Source organism: Phalacrocorax carbo, chromosome 2, assembly GCF_963921805.1.
Source record: "Phalacrocorax carbo chromosome 2, bPhaCar2.1, whole genome shotgun sequence".
Classification (NCBI taxonomy): Eukaryota; Metazoa; Chordata; class Aves; order Suliformes; family Phalacrocoracidae; genus Phalacrocorax; species Phalacrocorax carbo.
The window spans coordinates 142530044-142546788 of NC_087514.1; the positions used below are offsets into that span (position 1 = coordinate 142530044).

Consider the following 16745-nt stretch of genomic DNA (forward strand, 5'->3'; position numbering starts at 1 on the left):
CTAGGAATCATTCTTCTTCTTTAATATTTATATTCCAGTAATGCTCAAAGACTTCGTTGTTGTTTGTGAGATACAAATACGGTGATATAAATGGACTCTTTTCAATGTGCTTTCAATCAAAGAATCAAAATGAAATAAGCAGGAAGACTTAAAAAAGAATATTTAAAAAAGGATAATAGCTTGCAGATCTTGTAAGAAGGTTGCTCTTTACTCTCAGTTCTGACTTCATATTTTAAGGGGTCTCTGCAGCAGATGGAGTAGACCTCTTCAGCATCCTAAGCAAGGGTAAGACTATAAGAGATCAGAGAATTAAGGCTGATCTGGAAAGAATCAAGGCCACATAGCACATAATCTAGGTTCCTCATAATGATTATTATTCCAAGTTAACTGTCAATTTAATAGGCAATAAATCTAGTTGATCAATGTATGGAATGCTTCCCACATGGAAAAAGATTTTTTCAGATTAGACAACAAGCTGATAGGATAATGCCACAGCATAAGCCCAGAAAAAAAAAGTCCTGAGTGATTACCAAATAATTTACCGCTAGTTTTGCACAGCTGTCTGAGAGAAAAATGACTGGGGAGAGGGGGAGGAAGCAACCCAAATATCTGATGACATATAAATATGAGAACTAGAGAGCAAAAGAAATTAGGTTAACCTTCAAATGACTGTGCGAGGTAGAATCAAATCTGTACAGCTGCCTTCATTTTAGTAAGTAGTGAAACTGGAAAAGGATGTTTTTAAGGTAAACTACTACATTTTGCAAAGGGAGGACTAGATGGAGTGCGAAAGGGGCTTTTTTCAGCAATGGTCTCGGTCTGGGGTCTGCAGAGAACTTTGAAATTGTTTGCAAAAGGTGCCTGTGGAAACCAAGCTCATAAATATTCTATAGCAATCCACATGTGTTAATTTTCACTTGGGTTTCCACTTATCTGAGTGAATTAGTAAAGGGGCCACAAATCAAAAAATTTGAAAACCACTGGGCTGTGGGCTAACCTCTGTCCTCGGATATGCACCCAACTCTCTTCACAGGCCCTGGGAATGGCTCTCGTGGCTGAAGAATTGGCCCTATTCATCCAAAAGTCATTAAGAAAGAAAAGTCGTCCCTGGCTGAATACTGAGCAGGCGTAGGTATATGTCAGATAATGGACAGCCCCAGAGTACACAGAGGCTGTAATTCACCCATGGGGTCCCGGCGAGTGCATGTGCTTTAACTGCACAGCAGTTTGAATTCAGCCTTGTGTTTGCACCACAGCCATCTGGTGCTATTTAAAATATATACTTTTCAACTTTGACCTTTTAATCTTTCTGGTTTGAAAACATACACCAGTTCAAAGGTTACCTCTCTTAACCTTGAGCAATTCCCTTTCAGAAACAGCACTGAGGGGTTATTATTATCATCACTTTTACTGGTGTTAATGAAGGGGTAATTCTCTACTGTGGTTTGTACACACGTTTTGAAATAAACCAAAACACAATTGTTATACATTTAAAACCACATTTTCCACAAGTGCCATGATTTTTAGGTGCCTCCATTCTAGGAAATTTGAAACGAACTTCTTTCTCAGAGGCCTAATTATCAGATGGGCTGAGCACTTAAAACCTCTCCACTGCCCCTAAAATACCAGAATCAGAGGCGCCCGGGAGTGGAACTAATGATTTAAAACCTTGGCCATACGTGGTCATGCAGATGCACACAAATCACTCTGTGAGACTATGTTCTGTTCTGTCTGTGATAACAGAAACACATAAAGTCACCCCAAACATGCTTTCCACCCCCAGGACTGAGATGCGCATGTCAGTCCATCTCCTTCCCACAGCCAGCAGTCAGAGTTTCCTTATCTTTCCTGTAAGGAAAGGTGGTATAAGGAACCTAAGCACCTTTGTCTGGAGAGTATTGAGAGAGCCTGTAGGTAAGCATGGTGCAGTGATACCTATTTTTTTCAGTGTCCAAGAAGTATCCTTGACAACCAGTTTCTCTTCTTTTTACCTCATTACTTGTTCTGAATGTCTCCCAGATGGTTTAATACTGCATGAAGCTTTGCATCAGGCAGACCAAGGCATTCCCACTAGGGACCCCTCTTCTGGACCTGGTCTGTATGGAATTTGAACTTTTATTTTAAAAGAATGCAAATTTCTAATATTACTTGAAGGGAAACTGTTTCCTGAACCAATCTCAGAAAAAAGCAAACTCAACGGAGAGGTAATTGGCTCTGTAGGTACCATTTGAAAGAGCTCAGACCTAGGCCTCCTGTGTTACCCTCAAATTTAGGTTTGGATTTCCACAACTGCAATATCTGTTACTGATTATTTTAACAGGGCTCCAGATCCCCTGGGACTGAGGGTGAAGTATGAGAAGCATACTTCTTATTTGTCCCCAGTTTTGAGCCTAGGGTTTGAGTTTTTCTATCAAGTTAAATTAATTCTTGTTTCTACCCAACTTGATTCACACATAGTCATTTCAACATCAACTTAAAAATTATATTGAAAAACCTGGGGTGGGGGCTGTCACTTTACCATTGCACAGCAGATTTTAAGTGTCACACAGAGAATATGAGAGGAACCGATTCTCTCCCTTACATTAAAAAAATATATTGGAACTCCTAAAAAGGATTTACACATATTGCTTCAGGCTGCTAGCCACTCGCCTACAGGTGGGTGGTGTTTGTTTAATAGCTGAAATACTTTTTGACTTGACTTTCTGTTTTTCTTTTTTCCCAGGTGATTGGTTCTGGTGTTTTTAGAACTGTCTACTGCATCCTGAACATTTTCCATGCGTCAGTGACTGGGAACATTTTAAGCTGGCGTCAAAGATAGAGTCTGTGGGGAAGCCTGCACACAAATAACACTTCTTCATTGTTCTTGCTCAGCAGTGATCATGCCTTTTGCGAGCTGCTTCACCCATTGCAGCAGAAGAGTAAACTAAAAATAATCAATCAGATAATTTTTTTCCTAAGGAATCCATATTCTTATTTTCAGAGCCAATGTACCACTGGATGACAGAAAGAGAAAGTGCCCAACTCCATTAGCACCAGCCACCCAGTAGAGCCCGACTTGGCAGGCGTGTGATAACAGCAGTGTAAGGAAGCATAGGAGAGGCCACACAGGAAGATTATATAAATGAGAACCACAGTTGTAGATGAATAGTGGAATACAATGAAATGGGCTAGACGATACTGGATGTCCTTTAGCATAAGGAAACAATCTAATTTCTGTAAGCGTTTACTGAGGAAAAAATGCCTTGACATCAGCATATGTAGACCACAATCTACAAGAGCGACCTAAAAAAATAGCTTCAAATCTTGAAGTAGTCTTCTAAGCAGAGACACTTATGAAACAAGGGTCACCTTTGAAAATGCAGTGGCTGATACCTCCCATTGGAGTCCAACCTTACGCACCTTATTTTATCATATTTAGCTGTGAGGTAGGAGGGGAAGGTGAACATTAGTGTGTTGTACACTGTGAGCTTACAGATTTGGTCAGGGTCATTAAAATTTTGAAGGGTGTCTTCACAGGCCAGAAGGGAAACAAAAGTGTGATAATCTGTCTCTGAAGAGGCACTGGAAGCTGCATTTGCCAGGTCTTTGTGAGTGACCTAGGCCTATATCCATCCCATCAAACTGGAGGCATCACAACAACTGTGGGAACTACCTCAGCTACTCATGCATGCTCTGCTGTGCAGTATCTGCCAGAAGCTCCAGCCATGGCCCCAAGCTACAAAGAGCTGCAGAAGGCAAGGAACCAAATGCTGATTTTTGTCAGTGATTTACTCCCTCTGCATTTGGTCTGGGTAAGAAATGGTAGGAAAGGAAAGGGGAAAGCAAAGCAAAGTAATAGGGAAAGATACTGAGACTACAGGTACTCTTGACCTTGCCTATATAGAAGCTAGAAGGAAGACAGTCATCTAGAAGTGTGCAAAAGATGGAATTTACTCACCAAGACAAGGTAAAGAAAGAAGCTAAAAGTCCAGAGGGAATACGATATTTAGTGAAAAACCATCTAAAAAGCAGTTCCCTTAGGAAACAGTTAATTGCTGCATTCAGAAGACTTTGGCTATCTCTAGGAGCTCTCATAGCTGCTACCTCTTGGACCACAAATGGGTAAATTCCACTTACTGGCTGTGTAGGAAATCCGAGGTGTCAAAAACAAGAAATTCACATAGCAACCAGATTTTGAACAGGAAAAGAGTGTAAGTCCCCACAAAAAGCTCATTGTGGATGTTTTTATGGAGAAGGAAAGAGAGTGTAACTTTCAGGCCTTCAAGCAAAGGCCAGGGAATTTCAGCAATGTTACACCTGGGTCCTGGAGGGAGACCTAAGTTGAAGCTAACAGAAATTGAGAAAATCCTCTCTCTCCCTGTAAATGTGCATACAATTATAACTTAGGATTCATAATTTTCGAAAATAGCTTCTTCTCTGATGAAAGGAAGGTCCTGTGTTGAGTGTCCTGTATATCATCTATAAATTTTTTTCTGAAAAAGTCTCTACTGCCTGTATTTGTACACTTTGGAAACAAGATACTTCTGCTTGTCCTCACTTTTGAATTCTGAGCTGGAAATCCTGTTTACCAAGTTACCACTTGCCTGGGTAAAAAGTTTCTTTGCTAGCTCTTTACTCCTGGGACACATAGAGCTCTGAGGAAAAAGAATAATTTGCAACACATAATTTATTTGGCAAAGTTAGCCTTTTGCTCTTTTTTCCATGAGCGCAGCAGCAGCATGGTTTCTTGAATGTACTCATTATTCCAATATAGTCTCTGAATAAACAGCCGAACACTCTGTACTGTCAGATGTTGCCATGACATGTTGACTGGTGATGCATCTCTCCGAAGGCTTGGCTGATCACGCTGAGGTTGAGAACATTTATGCAGAGAAAATATCCCGCTGTGGATTGTAATTTGCCTCTGAGTCCCTCTCCCCCCATTCTAAAAGGCTGATCTGTGTGATTATAAAGGCTAAACTGAGATGCAGGTGGTGTGAGGGGGCATGAAAGAAGAGCCTACTATTCTGCAGTTCTGTCGTGTCTGATAGGAAAAGCAGTTTCATACCAAGGATGTTTTTCTCTATTTCATTATTCAGAAGGAATTTATGGAGATAGCTGAAGAGGAGGGAGGAAAAGCAACTGAGTTTGGTCTATCCCAGTGCCTGACTGACTTGCTCAGGGTTGTGGTGGTGTTTTCTACCTAGACAAGACTTCCTTGTCTGTCTGCATCTCAAGTCAAGCTGCTGTGGCACTAGTCCAGGGTGGAGAGAATCTGCTGAGGATCTCTTTGAGCAGTGCAAGCAGAGCTGGGAGGGCCAGGGCATGTGGGAAGAGTTGGCAGGGTGAGAGGGAATGAGGTATCCCCATCTGCACAAGGCACAGGAAGCAGTTGGTGGGAGAGAGGAACCAAGTTGAGGCCAGTTCTTTGTTTAGAAAAGGGTGGAAAAATGCACGTATTTCCTTATCTAACACCTACGCCATGCAAAAACAGAAGACTGTGCATGAGACTGTTGTGGTGGAAACACACTGGCAGCCTCAGTGTCTATCACAGCTCTGCTCAGTCACTTTGACTTGGACAAAAAAAAGCATCAAATACATGTGGGACATTCCACAGTTGGAAGATGTCATCTGCCTGAGTGTACGATGCAAAATCGACAGTAAGGTAGATGCATGAACACAAGTTGATTTAAGCTGGCAGTGCTTTAACTTCACTGTTCTGTAGGCAAATACACATCCTGCATCACAAACTGAATTTAGAAAAAATTGTAGATAGCTTATTTGTGCACAGAAACTATAGTATTTTGTCCTTTTTATGAGATGTATAATAATGCATCGTTTCCCTTGCTAGCTAATAGTCAAAGGCAGGTCTTAACTTTGGTGAAAGTGAGAGATGCTACCAGAACTCAGATTGAATTTGGCACATCAATTGCTATAACCTCAAATCATCAAATGATGGTTATCAGTGTTCACACTGGGTCTGGATCTGAAAAGCACCAAGTAGTTGCAACTTAGAGGGGCTTCCCACAGGGTAGTTGCAATTTTTCTCATCTCTCACAACTGGGTCCCATCACAATAGGAAGTCTTGGAAGGAAGGGAAGGGTTGGTTATACCACTGCCTGCTTCCATTCCTCAAGTGAAACTCCTGCGTAATACAAACAGCTCTCTGTATCAACCACAAGGATTGCAGAGGGTGCAGATTTAAAAAAAAAAAACAACTCCTCCTGAGACATCTTGATTGCAGATGTTATTAAATGATTCTCTGGTGCTGGAAATATTCATCCTGGCTACATGTTGATCATAGAATACATTCCGTTCTCATGGTTTTCCGACTCAAAAAATGGAAGAAATGCCTCAGAATGTAACGAGGGAGAAAAATACTTCTGTATGTGGTGATAGTTCTCCCTATCTTTTGGTCTGGGAGTCAGATTCCTGCCTGAGGGGGCCTGTGCGAGGGACGGTGAAAGTAATTATCCTGTCAGCTTAAATATGATTTTCTTCTACGTGTCTGTTTCTCATGATGTCAGTTGATTAACCTGTCAGTCATCTTTGCATGGCATGTGGCCACATGATGTCATGTGCTGAGGCACATGGTTTATTATGCTAGTCTAACGTAAAATTGAAAAAGACTCCAATGTAAACCTTATTTCTTCACCTACATTTTGTATTTTTCTTTTGCTTCAGTCTTACATGCTCCTTCTTTTCTTGACTCCTCCTCATCTTACGTAACTTCTTTTTTCTCTTCCCTGACTCATTTTTTCCTTTAATTTGCTATCTTGTTTCATCTCACTTTTTCTTTTTCTCTCCCACACCGTAGTTATGCTCCACCCTTCTTGCATTCCTCCAACCCATCTCCTCATTGTTTGCACGTCACGGCAGACCACAGCGACCATTTTGCCTTTGCCTTCTTTACTACATGGTGCTCCTCTCAGTCCTCCTAAGATGGATGTGAGCCATTCTGAAAAAGGAAAAAAAAAATTGAAAATCACACATCTTCACCTTAACTGCCCTGGTTATCTCAGAAAAACTGGGGGCAATCTAGACACTGCTATAGGTTACATGTAAACCTTCCCTGTACAAAACTTCTGTGAGTTTTACTCTTTTCTCAGTGGTTCCAGGACTTCATTGTAAAGGATTTCACTTGAATATCCCCAAATGGCAGTAAAGTCTTCTTTATTTGTTACCTCATTCTTCTCCCTGATTTGGTATTAGAGCACTGAATCTCAAACAGGCGTCATGGCCATTTAATTTGGGGAAGAACATCTTAGCTAGAGCCTAGCTGGATGGGAGGAGGATTAAAGATGAAGACTTAGCATGAGAAAGGTTGAAAGACACTAGGGCAGCCATCATATTCCTTTAACTGAAACCAAAATATGTATCATATGTATTTTGTTAGCTTGGGATGCAGGGAGTGTAAAAATTACACAATAAATTATTCCACCTCTATCTGCCTTGAGGCCCATGCCAAGCACAGGGTGGCCATGTCAGAGATTTGACATAAGGTGTTCCTATGTCAGAAATTCAAATATCAGGTGCAGCACACATTAGCAAGCTGAGGATGGGATTGTGGGAATGCATTTCTCACACAGACTAAACCTGTTCTTCAAATTTCACATGGGCAATGTGCTTTCCCATCCAGGTGGAGGACAGTTATGTATGAATTCTGCTCTCAGTGACCAGGAGTGGAGACATAAAAAGAACTATTCAATGTCTCTGGTTACAGAGGTAAGTGAAAGAGTCATTGGCAATAACTCTGTAGTAATAGCAGCAGTAAGTACTGGGCATGATTTGAATCTCTTGATAGTGATACCAGGATGCCAGAATATTTATCAAGCCATTAGGAGAGGCTGTGCCTAGCTGATAAGATGACTACAACTGATGAAGTCCACCTGAAGACTCTGATGATGCTGGGACAGATTTGCTGCCAACAACAGTGGTTGGCAGGGAACACTGCCCTTAAGAGCGGCATGTACTGTTTGTCAGCAAAATTATACAATCTCCTGCCTGCGGCAAGCTTGTGGAATCTTTAATAGACAGACTTAAGAAACATCCTGATGTATACATTCCTTATGGCTGGGGAACCAAGAACAGCCTGCCCTGTCGAGAAATGGTTTCACTGAGTTGGTGACAGTGGGGAGGGTGAGGGCGAGAGAAAACCAGTTCCAAGAGAGATTAATCCAGTGCCTCATTTTAAACTGTCTCTATATCAAACTCAGCCAAATTTGTGATGGTTCTGTCCTTGGAAGATTAAATTGCCCAATTTATATCACTTAATGTCTCTTAGTGTCATCAAATCAAAAGAACGCTCCGTCATTTTGACTTGAACTAGATTGGGAACAGATTTTTCGCTATAATCATCTGTTAGCAACATGAATGAGGAAGGATTTGTCTCTGCTTTTCTGATGTTCAGTCAGCACATGCACTGTATCATGGATAAGATCAGGTGCTAGCACTTGAATTTAAGTTGAGAAGTGTTTTTTCTTTCTGTGGTTTTTGTTAGTCAAGGCTTTAATAATTGTAGAAAGATTTTATTACCTACTTTGTCTCAATTGCTTATCATCTGCCCAGGTAAAGCACCGAAGTTAACACTGGCATTTCTTTTCCCTTCTTGTTTTATTGTGGAAGCTCCTCTGCTGCTGATCAGAACCCTCTGGAACATGGAAGCTGTGGTGTGGCCATCAGGCTATGCAAGTTCAAAATACATTTTCTGTATTTCTGTGTCTTTCTGTGTGTAGAGGTATAGACAGAGAGCTCAACATAAACAGACAAGTTTTCCCTAAAGAAGTTTTAAAGAGCATAACCATAAAGGATTTATAAATTAAAAGGCTTTGTGCTGTTTACTTCCAATAAACAGAAAACAGTAGAATGAAAGAAGGAATGGAGAACCAACTTGTTTTGCTGTTCACAATGAATTAAGTGTATAAATCCTTAACAATGAATAAACATTATTGACAGAGAAAAGTAAATATGTCTTAAATTTTTTCTGGCTTTTAAAACAAAGAATATCAATACCAAAATTGTGTTTTCAAATGTGTTTTGAATTTGACAGTGTCTCTTTGACATTTATAAAGTATAGTGATGAGTATGTAATTAAAGTTCTTTGCTTCTTTGTCAGTGTTGCATTCTCAGTCCTCCCAATTTCCTTTGAGCTGGAGAGTGGCTGAACAAAGGAGGAAGGCTTGCCAGTGACTGGCCTGTTCCCATGCATACCATGCTGTGCACCAGCAATGTGCTTGCCTTTGAACCCAACACTGAGACAGCCCATGTGCATGCACTGAGGAACATCCCTTCTCAATGTAATTGGAGTTTTGTTTCAAATACCACAAAAGGGCTAAGTGAGGAATAGAATGTTTTTCTAAATTTATTTGCCTTTCCTTCTGTCTAAATATGAAGCAACAGATATTTCATGGCAAAAAGAGAGGCATTTTCTTGGGAGCTCACATATCTGGTGTGACTGCAGATAAAATACTGAACAGCATGTATAACCCTGGAACATTAGCACTGAATCCACAGGTAATGAATTTTGCTGTAGGCTGTTTTTCAATTGTTGTTTTCACTCCTTGCTTTCAGAGTGTGCTTTTCAGTAGTAAGTATCCTGTTCAGGATCACAGCACCAACGCTCCAGCCTGGGAGGGTTGGAGCGGGCTTAGCTGTGTTGGTAACACAAGCCCTCGAGCCAACAAACCCTCTGTCACAAGCACACAAAAAGGCACAGCACCGAAGCTGTCTAGACTCTTTCTGTTTCCATAAGAAAATCCTCACTTGGCTGGGACCGTAGGTAGTGGTACATGTTTACCTGAAATTACTCATAAAACGCAAATTACTGTCATAAAGATGAACACTGCATTAAATAGCTGTTGATCGCAGTACGTAGACAGGCTGCAGGTCAGGGACAGGAATTTGGGTGTCCCCCTTACTGTCTGCTTGGCTTCAGATTGGTGTTCACTCCTGTATCCTCTGACTGCCCACTAGATTGTCCTTTTGCTGGAGATGGGACATGTTGGTTTCAATCCTTTCTGAGGAAAGAGCGAGTGGCCTGAGTCTTCTCCATCTCTGAGAGGGGATGGTGGCAGTAGACCTGTGGGCAGGAGCTGCTGCTTGGGCACTGTTAAGAATGAGGGCTGCTGTCCCCATACTCTCTGGACTTTGATTTTAAAGACATACACTAGCTGTGCCCTGAGCACACCTGTGGGTTTGATGCCTCCCACCTCCCCATGGAAGACTTAGCTGTTGCACAGGTGACAAATTGCATGGTAGTAGGAGGTGAAGGTGGTTCGTGGCATGTCCACTCACAGCTTGAACAGCTGGAATTTTGCTGCTATATAAACCTTTGCATTAGATATCCCAGTCTTTTTGTGAATTAATTCTTCCTAGGTGAGTTGTTAAATTCATATGGAAATACATCAGCAGGTGTTGGGATTGAACACGAGTCTCCAGAGGCCCAGTTCAAGAGCCTCTGAATATACTTTTCTGAAGGTGTCAGAGGTTGGATACCTAAAATGGATGCATTCAAAATTATTTAGATCTTCAGACATTAAAAGATAAAGTAACTATTTCAAACAGAAGGCTAATCCGTGACTGCATGCTGAATGGCTGCAGGAAAAGGCAGACAAGATTGCTAAGGGCAGTTGCTTTAGGAAAAATAGCAGAAGATTCCCCTGAGGGACTTGCAGAAGCTCCTTGTAGGAGGGTAGGGTTATGGCAAGAGAGCAGCCAAGCATGGCACAGCCTGACCAACAGCAAATAGGGGCCACTTGTGGACAGAAGTATGAGATCTCTGCATCACGTAAATGTCACGTCAGTCATATCTCAGGCGGAAAGTGGAGCACGGGTCCTGTATCTGTTCTCTGTTGTATGCCGTTGGTTTACCCTCAGCAAATATTGTTCTAACAGAGCCAGCTGTCAGATTTGCCTCTGTTGAACAGATACAAAACACTGATCTCAGTAGGAGGCAGGTACCTACTCTGCATAAGCACTTCTGCAAATCCCAAAAGGCATTTCTCCATCTTCAGGCACCGTAATATCTTTGAAAATCTTGCCCTTTGTGCCTAGCTTTACCTTTCTACAAAACAGAGAGAAATCTGCCTCCCTAGGAAGTGAAGCAGAGTTAAATTTATTCATATTTGTGTTAAGATGTGGAACCACAGAGAAGATGTATGGCACAAAGGCGTACTTCTTGTTTGGCATATTATACAATGAAACACGTCTGTGTTCAGTTATTGTCCATGCTATCATTGGCTTCATTTTGAAACATATACCCATGAACCAGAGGAAGGCAACATGCCACGTTAATGAATGACAGCTATAGAAAGATCACAGTATATAAGATACTCTGTTTTGTGATGGCCCAGCAGTTCTTTTGAAGTTCACAAGCAGTTCTTGTGAAAGACACAAGCAATAGGATCCACTTCAGGTATCCTCCTGTGCTTGCAGAAAAGAGGTGAAAACTACTGCAGGTGCTTGTTATGGTCATTGTGCAAGATGTTTGGTGAGATGAAGACAGCAAAGATGGCTATATGTCCAGATCCTAAATTTTGGTATCTGAAAGAGCTCTCGGTTCTCCAAAAAGAGTCCCATGCTCTGTGTGCTGAGGTCCTTCTGCAGTGAACAATACAGCAGCTTCACTGGGGTTTCCTGGTTGCAGAGGTCTTCTGGCCTTCACATCAGTGTTTGCTCTGCTGCATCTTGCCTTGACCGTGAATTTCCTGGTGTTTCAGGATCTGTCCCTGTACTCTTTTGATAACCTGAACAAAATCAGAGGTTGCATTTGTGCCCTGTAAAGTCCTTTTGCCCTAGTTTCTCCAGGGACTACCTGGGGTGGAAGTTAACATCTGACTTACTTGCTTGCCCTACCCTCAGATACACAAGTTCACCCAGGCTGCCCAGTTACTGCTGATCTCACCCTGCGGTTTTTAGTCCCTTTTCTATTGCTGGGGCAGGAGCCATCCTGCTAGTGGAGCTACCCTGGCCTCTCTGGGATGCTCCAGCCTCAGCTTGCCTGTGGCTTTGATCCCTGGCTCTTCCCAGCTTCTCAGGTAATGGCCTGTCCTCTGTCTCTGGGAATAGTCTCCCTTTCCTAGGGGAAATTCAGAGGATAGACTCCTTCTTTCTACTTCCCCTTGTTTGTTTGTCTGCACAGGCAATACCATGCTGTATGAGTGTGGTGGGTTTTCCTACTTATCATCTGCTTTGGCCATTCAGGATTTGAGGTTATTTTGGTTTATTTAGCTGGGGAAGTTCTTGACCTTTCCCAGTGCCAAATGCTGCAGAAAGCCATACCAGTACTCTACCCTTTTCTTAAGCAGCAGGACAACATGTCTTAGCTTTCAATAGCTGAGAGTTTTGATAGCCGAGAGGCAACTGGGAGACAATTAAATGACATGATTTGAAGCCAGGGTTCTTTGTTTTAGTGCCTGGCTAGCCCAGGCATTCTGGTGCTCTGCTTGTAACTTTTCCATTTACTGCTATGAAGATAGAAATATGATCAAAGAAAATAAAAAAGGAGGATCTGCAGAAAAGTTGTTTAAGCATTACTGAAACATTCTATGTTAGCAGCGCCAAAGGCTGCAAACTCTCTTAATGTGTTAAAGCCTTTTAATAATTTGAGATCACATTATATTTCCCTTGTCCAGAATCCTTATAATTTATACATGGTTTAATGCTTGGAATAAAGTTAAGAGTCTCAGCCTCGCTTTCCTTTTTTATTTTTTTTTAACTTTTATGCCACAGTCAAGGATAATACTTTTAAATGCTGAAATGTATTAAAAGCATTAATTGCACTAGTTTAAGTATTTTATTTTGAGTTAAAGTCACTCATAACTTTTAATATGACAGATAAGGTATAAAGCAATAATTCTAGCTGTGACTCAGAACAGGAAACAAATCCTGACTTTGATCTGAGTAATAATGCTTCTCTCCCTGACTGACAAGGTTGCTTTCATACCATATTGAGCCTTAACACTAGGAGCACCCAAAGAGCTGCTGGATCCCAGTGCAGGGGAGGCAGCTGGCAGCTCACCCTGGGCTCAGCCCTGCATCCCAGCCACATGGGTGGGAGAGGAGAGGACGTCCCACATCACCACTGGCGCCGTGGAGCAGATACGAGCTACCTGCCCCAGTGCTCATAATCTGTTTCGATGCAGGCATGGAAGTTAGCTTAGACCACTTCTGGCATTTAAAAAAATACATATCATCTCAGTATACATAGATGTGTAAAGCTGGAGTGTTTTATGCATTTGGTAGAGTGGTTAAACATGCAAAGCGACAGACGTGAGACAGCAGAAACCTCTGGGGAGAGAAGGGGCAGCTAGAACAAACATGTGAGGGATAAGTGTGGGGTGGCAGTGGGTTAGATCTCCCTAGATCTTCCTCCCAAGGAAGACAGTATGTTTCTACAGCTCCGGTTGAGTTCCCAGCCGTGGTAGGGAACAGTAGGGTTTGGCTCAGCACATACTCCCACAGCAATTCAGGGTATAAAATGTGCATGCTAGCAGGAAAACATCGAATGAGCTTCAGGTTGGGAATTCAATCACATTCTGTGCTGCTGAACCCATGTGCTAGTTCACCTTAGGCTTGTTAATCACCTTTGGGGATACAGTGAAGCTATTCAGGAATGGATTTCTACAAGTATGAAGGGCAAGCTGCACATTAGTCCCACTTGAAGACACCTAGAGAGTGTTTTGCGTGCCTGAACATATATGTCCAGCACAATTTAGATGCCCTACAGTATCCTGCCTGATTGCAGAAGGCTATGATCCCATATACCTCTCAGCTCATGTATGTTTTAAGAACCAGAAATCATCTGAAAAAGCACTAGTCACCTATGTTTAGGCACCTGAATACCTCCCCTAATGCCACATTGTGCTTGCAGCTATTCCAGGTCATAACAGAACAAGGGAAAATCTGCTCAGCTCTCCAAGCTTATTTCAGTAGGTCAGTTCTACCTATTTTACAAAACTACAGTAAGCTGGTGGTCTTGAAATCTGCACAGATTTTCCTAATTTTTTGTTAATGTTTTGATTGGGAAGAAGTCAGACTTCAAAATTTTGTGCCTAAAGTTAATCTAGCATTATTGGGTTTCAGCGTTAACTTCCATTTGAAAGAACCTAACTTCTTCACCTCATAGGCCACCATCCCCACTGTGCCAAATATCTTGAAGGAGTGTTGGTCTTGGCAGTGTGTTTGGAAAGTTACAGAAATCCAGTTAAGCAGCATCATGGAGGAAATTTTTTAGAGTTGTGTGGCTTTCACGAAAGACATGCTACCAGAAGCTCTCTTTTCACCCTGAACTCCTCTGGTGATGGACTTCATCAACCTGGTTTAAAAATCTGAAGGTCTTACAGATCTGATCAAAAACCTAGCAGTGTAATTACTATTACTTTCTTGAAAAGCACCTCACTGTGCAACACCCCCCTTTACACTAGTAATATCCACTCCTTAAGCTTTTCCTGTTGCTTGTGTCTGCTACATACTTGACAATCTGAATGAGTTCCTAGCATAAGTGACCCAAGCTCTGCCTGGCTGTGGCTCCATCAATCCAGTGTCCTGCTGAACTCCTGCACCTCAGTCCTTTCTGGCTCTGAGTCCAAGAAAGCTCCCCTTTCTGACCACTTTGCTGCTTTTCTGCCCAAGTCTGTTAATGCCCAGGTTGGGCAAACATTTCTGCCACTTGCCTAGTTTCAGCTCTTCTTAGTGCAAACCATCCAGTTCAGGGTATTTTAGAGACCCTCATCCCAAGGAGAACATCTGCCTTTCCAGGAAAACTGACCCAACTGTTGCTGCTTCACTCTTCCCGTCTCCTTTCCATATTCACTATGTCAGGTGCCACTTAGAGTATCCATTCAACTATCTCAGATTAGAAAAAATGGCAACAGGGAGCCCTTATTCGATGTAAATACTAAACAACTTGCACATTATATAGGTTTTGGGCGAGAGGATTTTAATGTGACAATGAACTGTAAGGCACAGCCGTGGGTCACCTTCTCTATCCATTGGATAAAAGTTGCTTTGGGTAACTGGCAAGCCTGTGACACACATACACACAAATCATGCAATGAATTCATTGCCAGATGATACCATCAGAGGCAAAATCTCACAAAATGAACTAGGACCTATGCTGTGAGGATGTCAGATTCTGAGTGTCCAACTTGATTTTCCTCAGAACACTTTGATTTTCCAAAAAGTAGTGGACATCTAAATTCTGAAAGTCAAAATCATTAGCCACTTAGGGAGATCAAGACCTAAAAACTGGAGCTACATTAATGTATATTCATTATGTGAATAAATCCAGAATATATATTATTTTTGAATGAAGGCATATAAACCCTCAAGTTTCAGTCCATTAAGTCAGAAATTACCAGAGGTCATGAATAAATTTTGTCAATGAACAGGTTTGAATTTCAGTGAGTGCTTAAGGAAAAACTGTATTTTTGCCTTGCTTTAATTGCCACAGGCTACGGTTGCAGAGGAAAGAATGACTGGCTAAGCAGTCAGCAAAAAAATGATACCATTAGCACATGATATATAGTGCTATTTTCTGTGTTGTGGATTCTCTTCCATATTGCTCCATCTTACCCAGATCTCACAACAAACTCCAATCTGTCTGTCTGCAGCCTGGCTGTTATTCCTGCTAAGATCAATGCCTCCTGGTTGGTTGTAGATATTTAATTGTCCCCAGATGCATAATGTACAGACTGGAGCCTTACTGTACATATAACACTGAGGATAAAGGGTCTGTGACCAAACCTTTCTCTGAGCAAAAGTCACTTAACACATTTTTGCATTACAAAGTATCCCACAGTGAGATCTCACTGGAACCAGATGTTCATAGCAGAAAGCATATGGCAAGAGGATGTAGATCCGTTTTTCTTAAATCCTCTTGAAAAGTCTTTGTATCATAGCCCAAATTCTGCTGAAATTCATGCTTATAATCCCAAAAGCCTTTTCCCAGTAAAAAAAAAAAGCACATGTCTCTGTTTTCATTGCTTGTGAATCATTTCCACATCCATTGATTTCCAGCGTTTTGCAAAGAAAGCAGCTGAGGAGAGAATTTGACCCACAGTGTACAAGGTGTGCATGAAGCTTGAATGAATGGAACATGTGTGAAGAATTACTGAATGAGTGTTTGTCCTGGAGAAACAGAGACAATGGCGAAATAAAAGTCAGTCTTTGTGTGTTCGATAAATATTTAATCTCAACCTGCAAAGACAGAAATTTCCAAACAATTTGGATGCTGTTTATCATATCATGTCATGTCATACTGTACACTGCCTGTTAGTGCAGGACAGCTGCCTAATCTGTTTATGTAGTTGGGCTTAATCAGGTGAGTTTGTTCTTATTGCATGGATTAGGGTGTCTGACAACAGACCTCTTTTTAAATTGAAAGTCTCTGCCAATGCAGACAAGAGCAGGGCCTTAAAAAACACTGTAATCCAATGCCCCAGGCTAATGAAGGCTGAACCAGTACTTCAGTCGTTCATTTAACCCCCTCAAGCCCACAGATACTCCATTTGCCAAAGGGATTAGTCGCTGTGTCCTGCTGGTACAAACTACACCCAGCAAAAGCCTAGCTGCATGGTCAGATGTATGTCCTTCATGCCAGCAAGGCAGAGATCCAGCACCAGCAGGAGCATTTTGAAGCGTGTGGCAGGCAGGTATCCAGATCCAGTGCCCTGGACGGGGAGTGGTGCCGGCTTCCTCTCCCGCTTGCTCCCTCGCCCAGCTGATGAGAACAAGAAGAGTGAGACTGAGGAGCTGCTACCTTGGTG

The 16745-nt window shown here is 41.9% G+C and overlaps 1 long non-coding RNA gene across 2 annotated transcripts in view; it reads left to right on the forward strand.

The window, feature by feature from the left end:
- The window catches only part of LOC135312096 (uncharacterized), an 85745-nt gene extending 76851 nt beyond the window's left edge, over nucleotides 1–8894 (forward strand). For both annotated transcript variants that reach the window (XR_010371750.1, XR_010371749.1), the window contains one exon: nucleotides 2723–8894. This is a non-coding gene — a long non-coding RNA (uncharacterized LOC135312096). The remainder of the gene's footprint in view (nucleotides 1–2722) is intronic.
- The last annotated feature ends 7851 nt before the right edge of the window (nucleotides 8895–16745 follow it).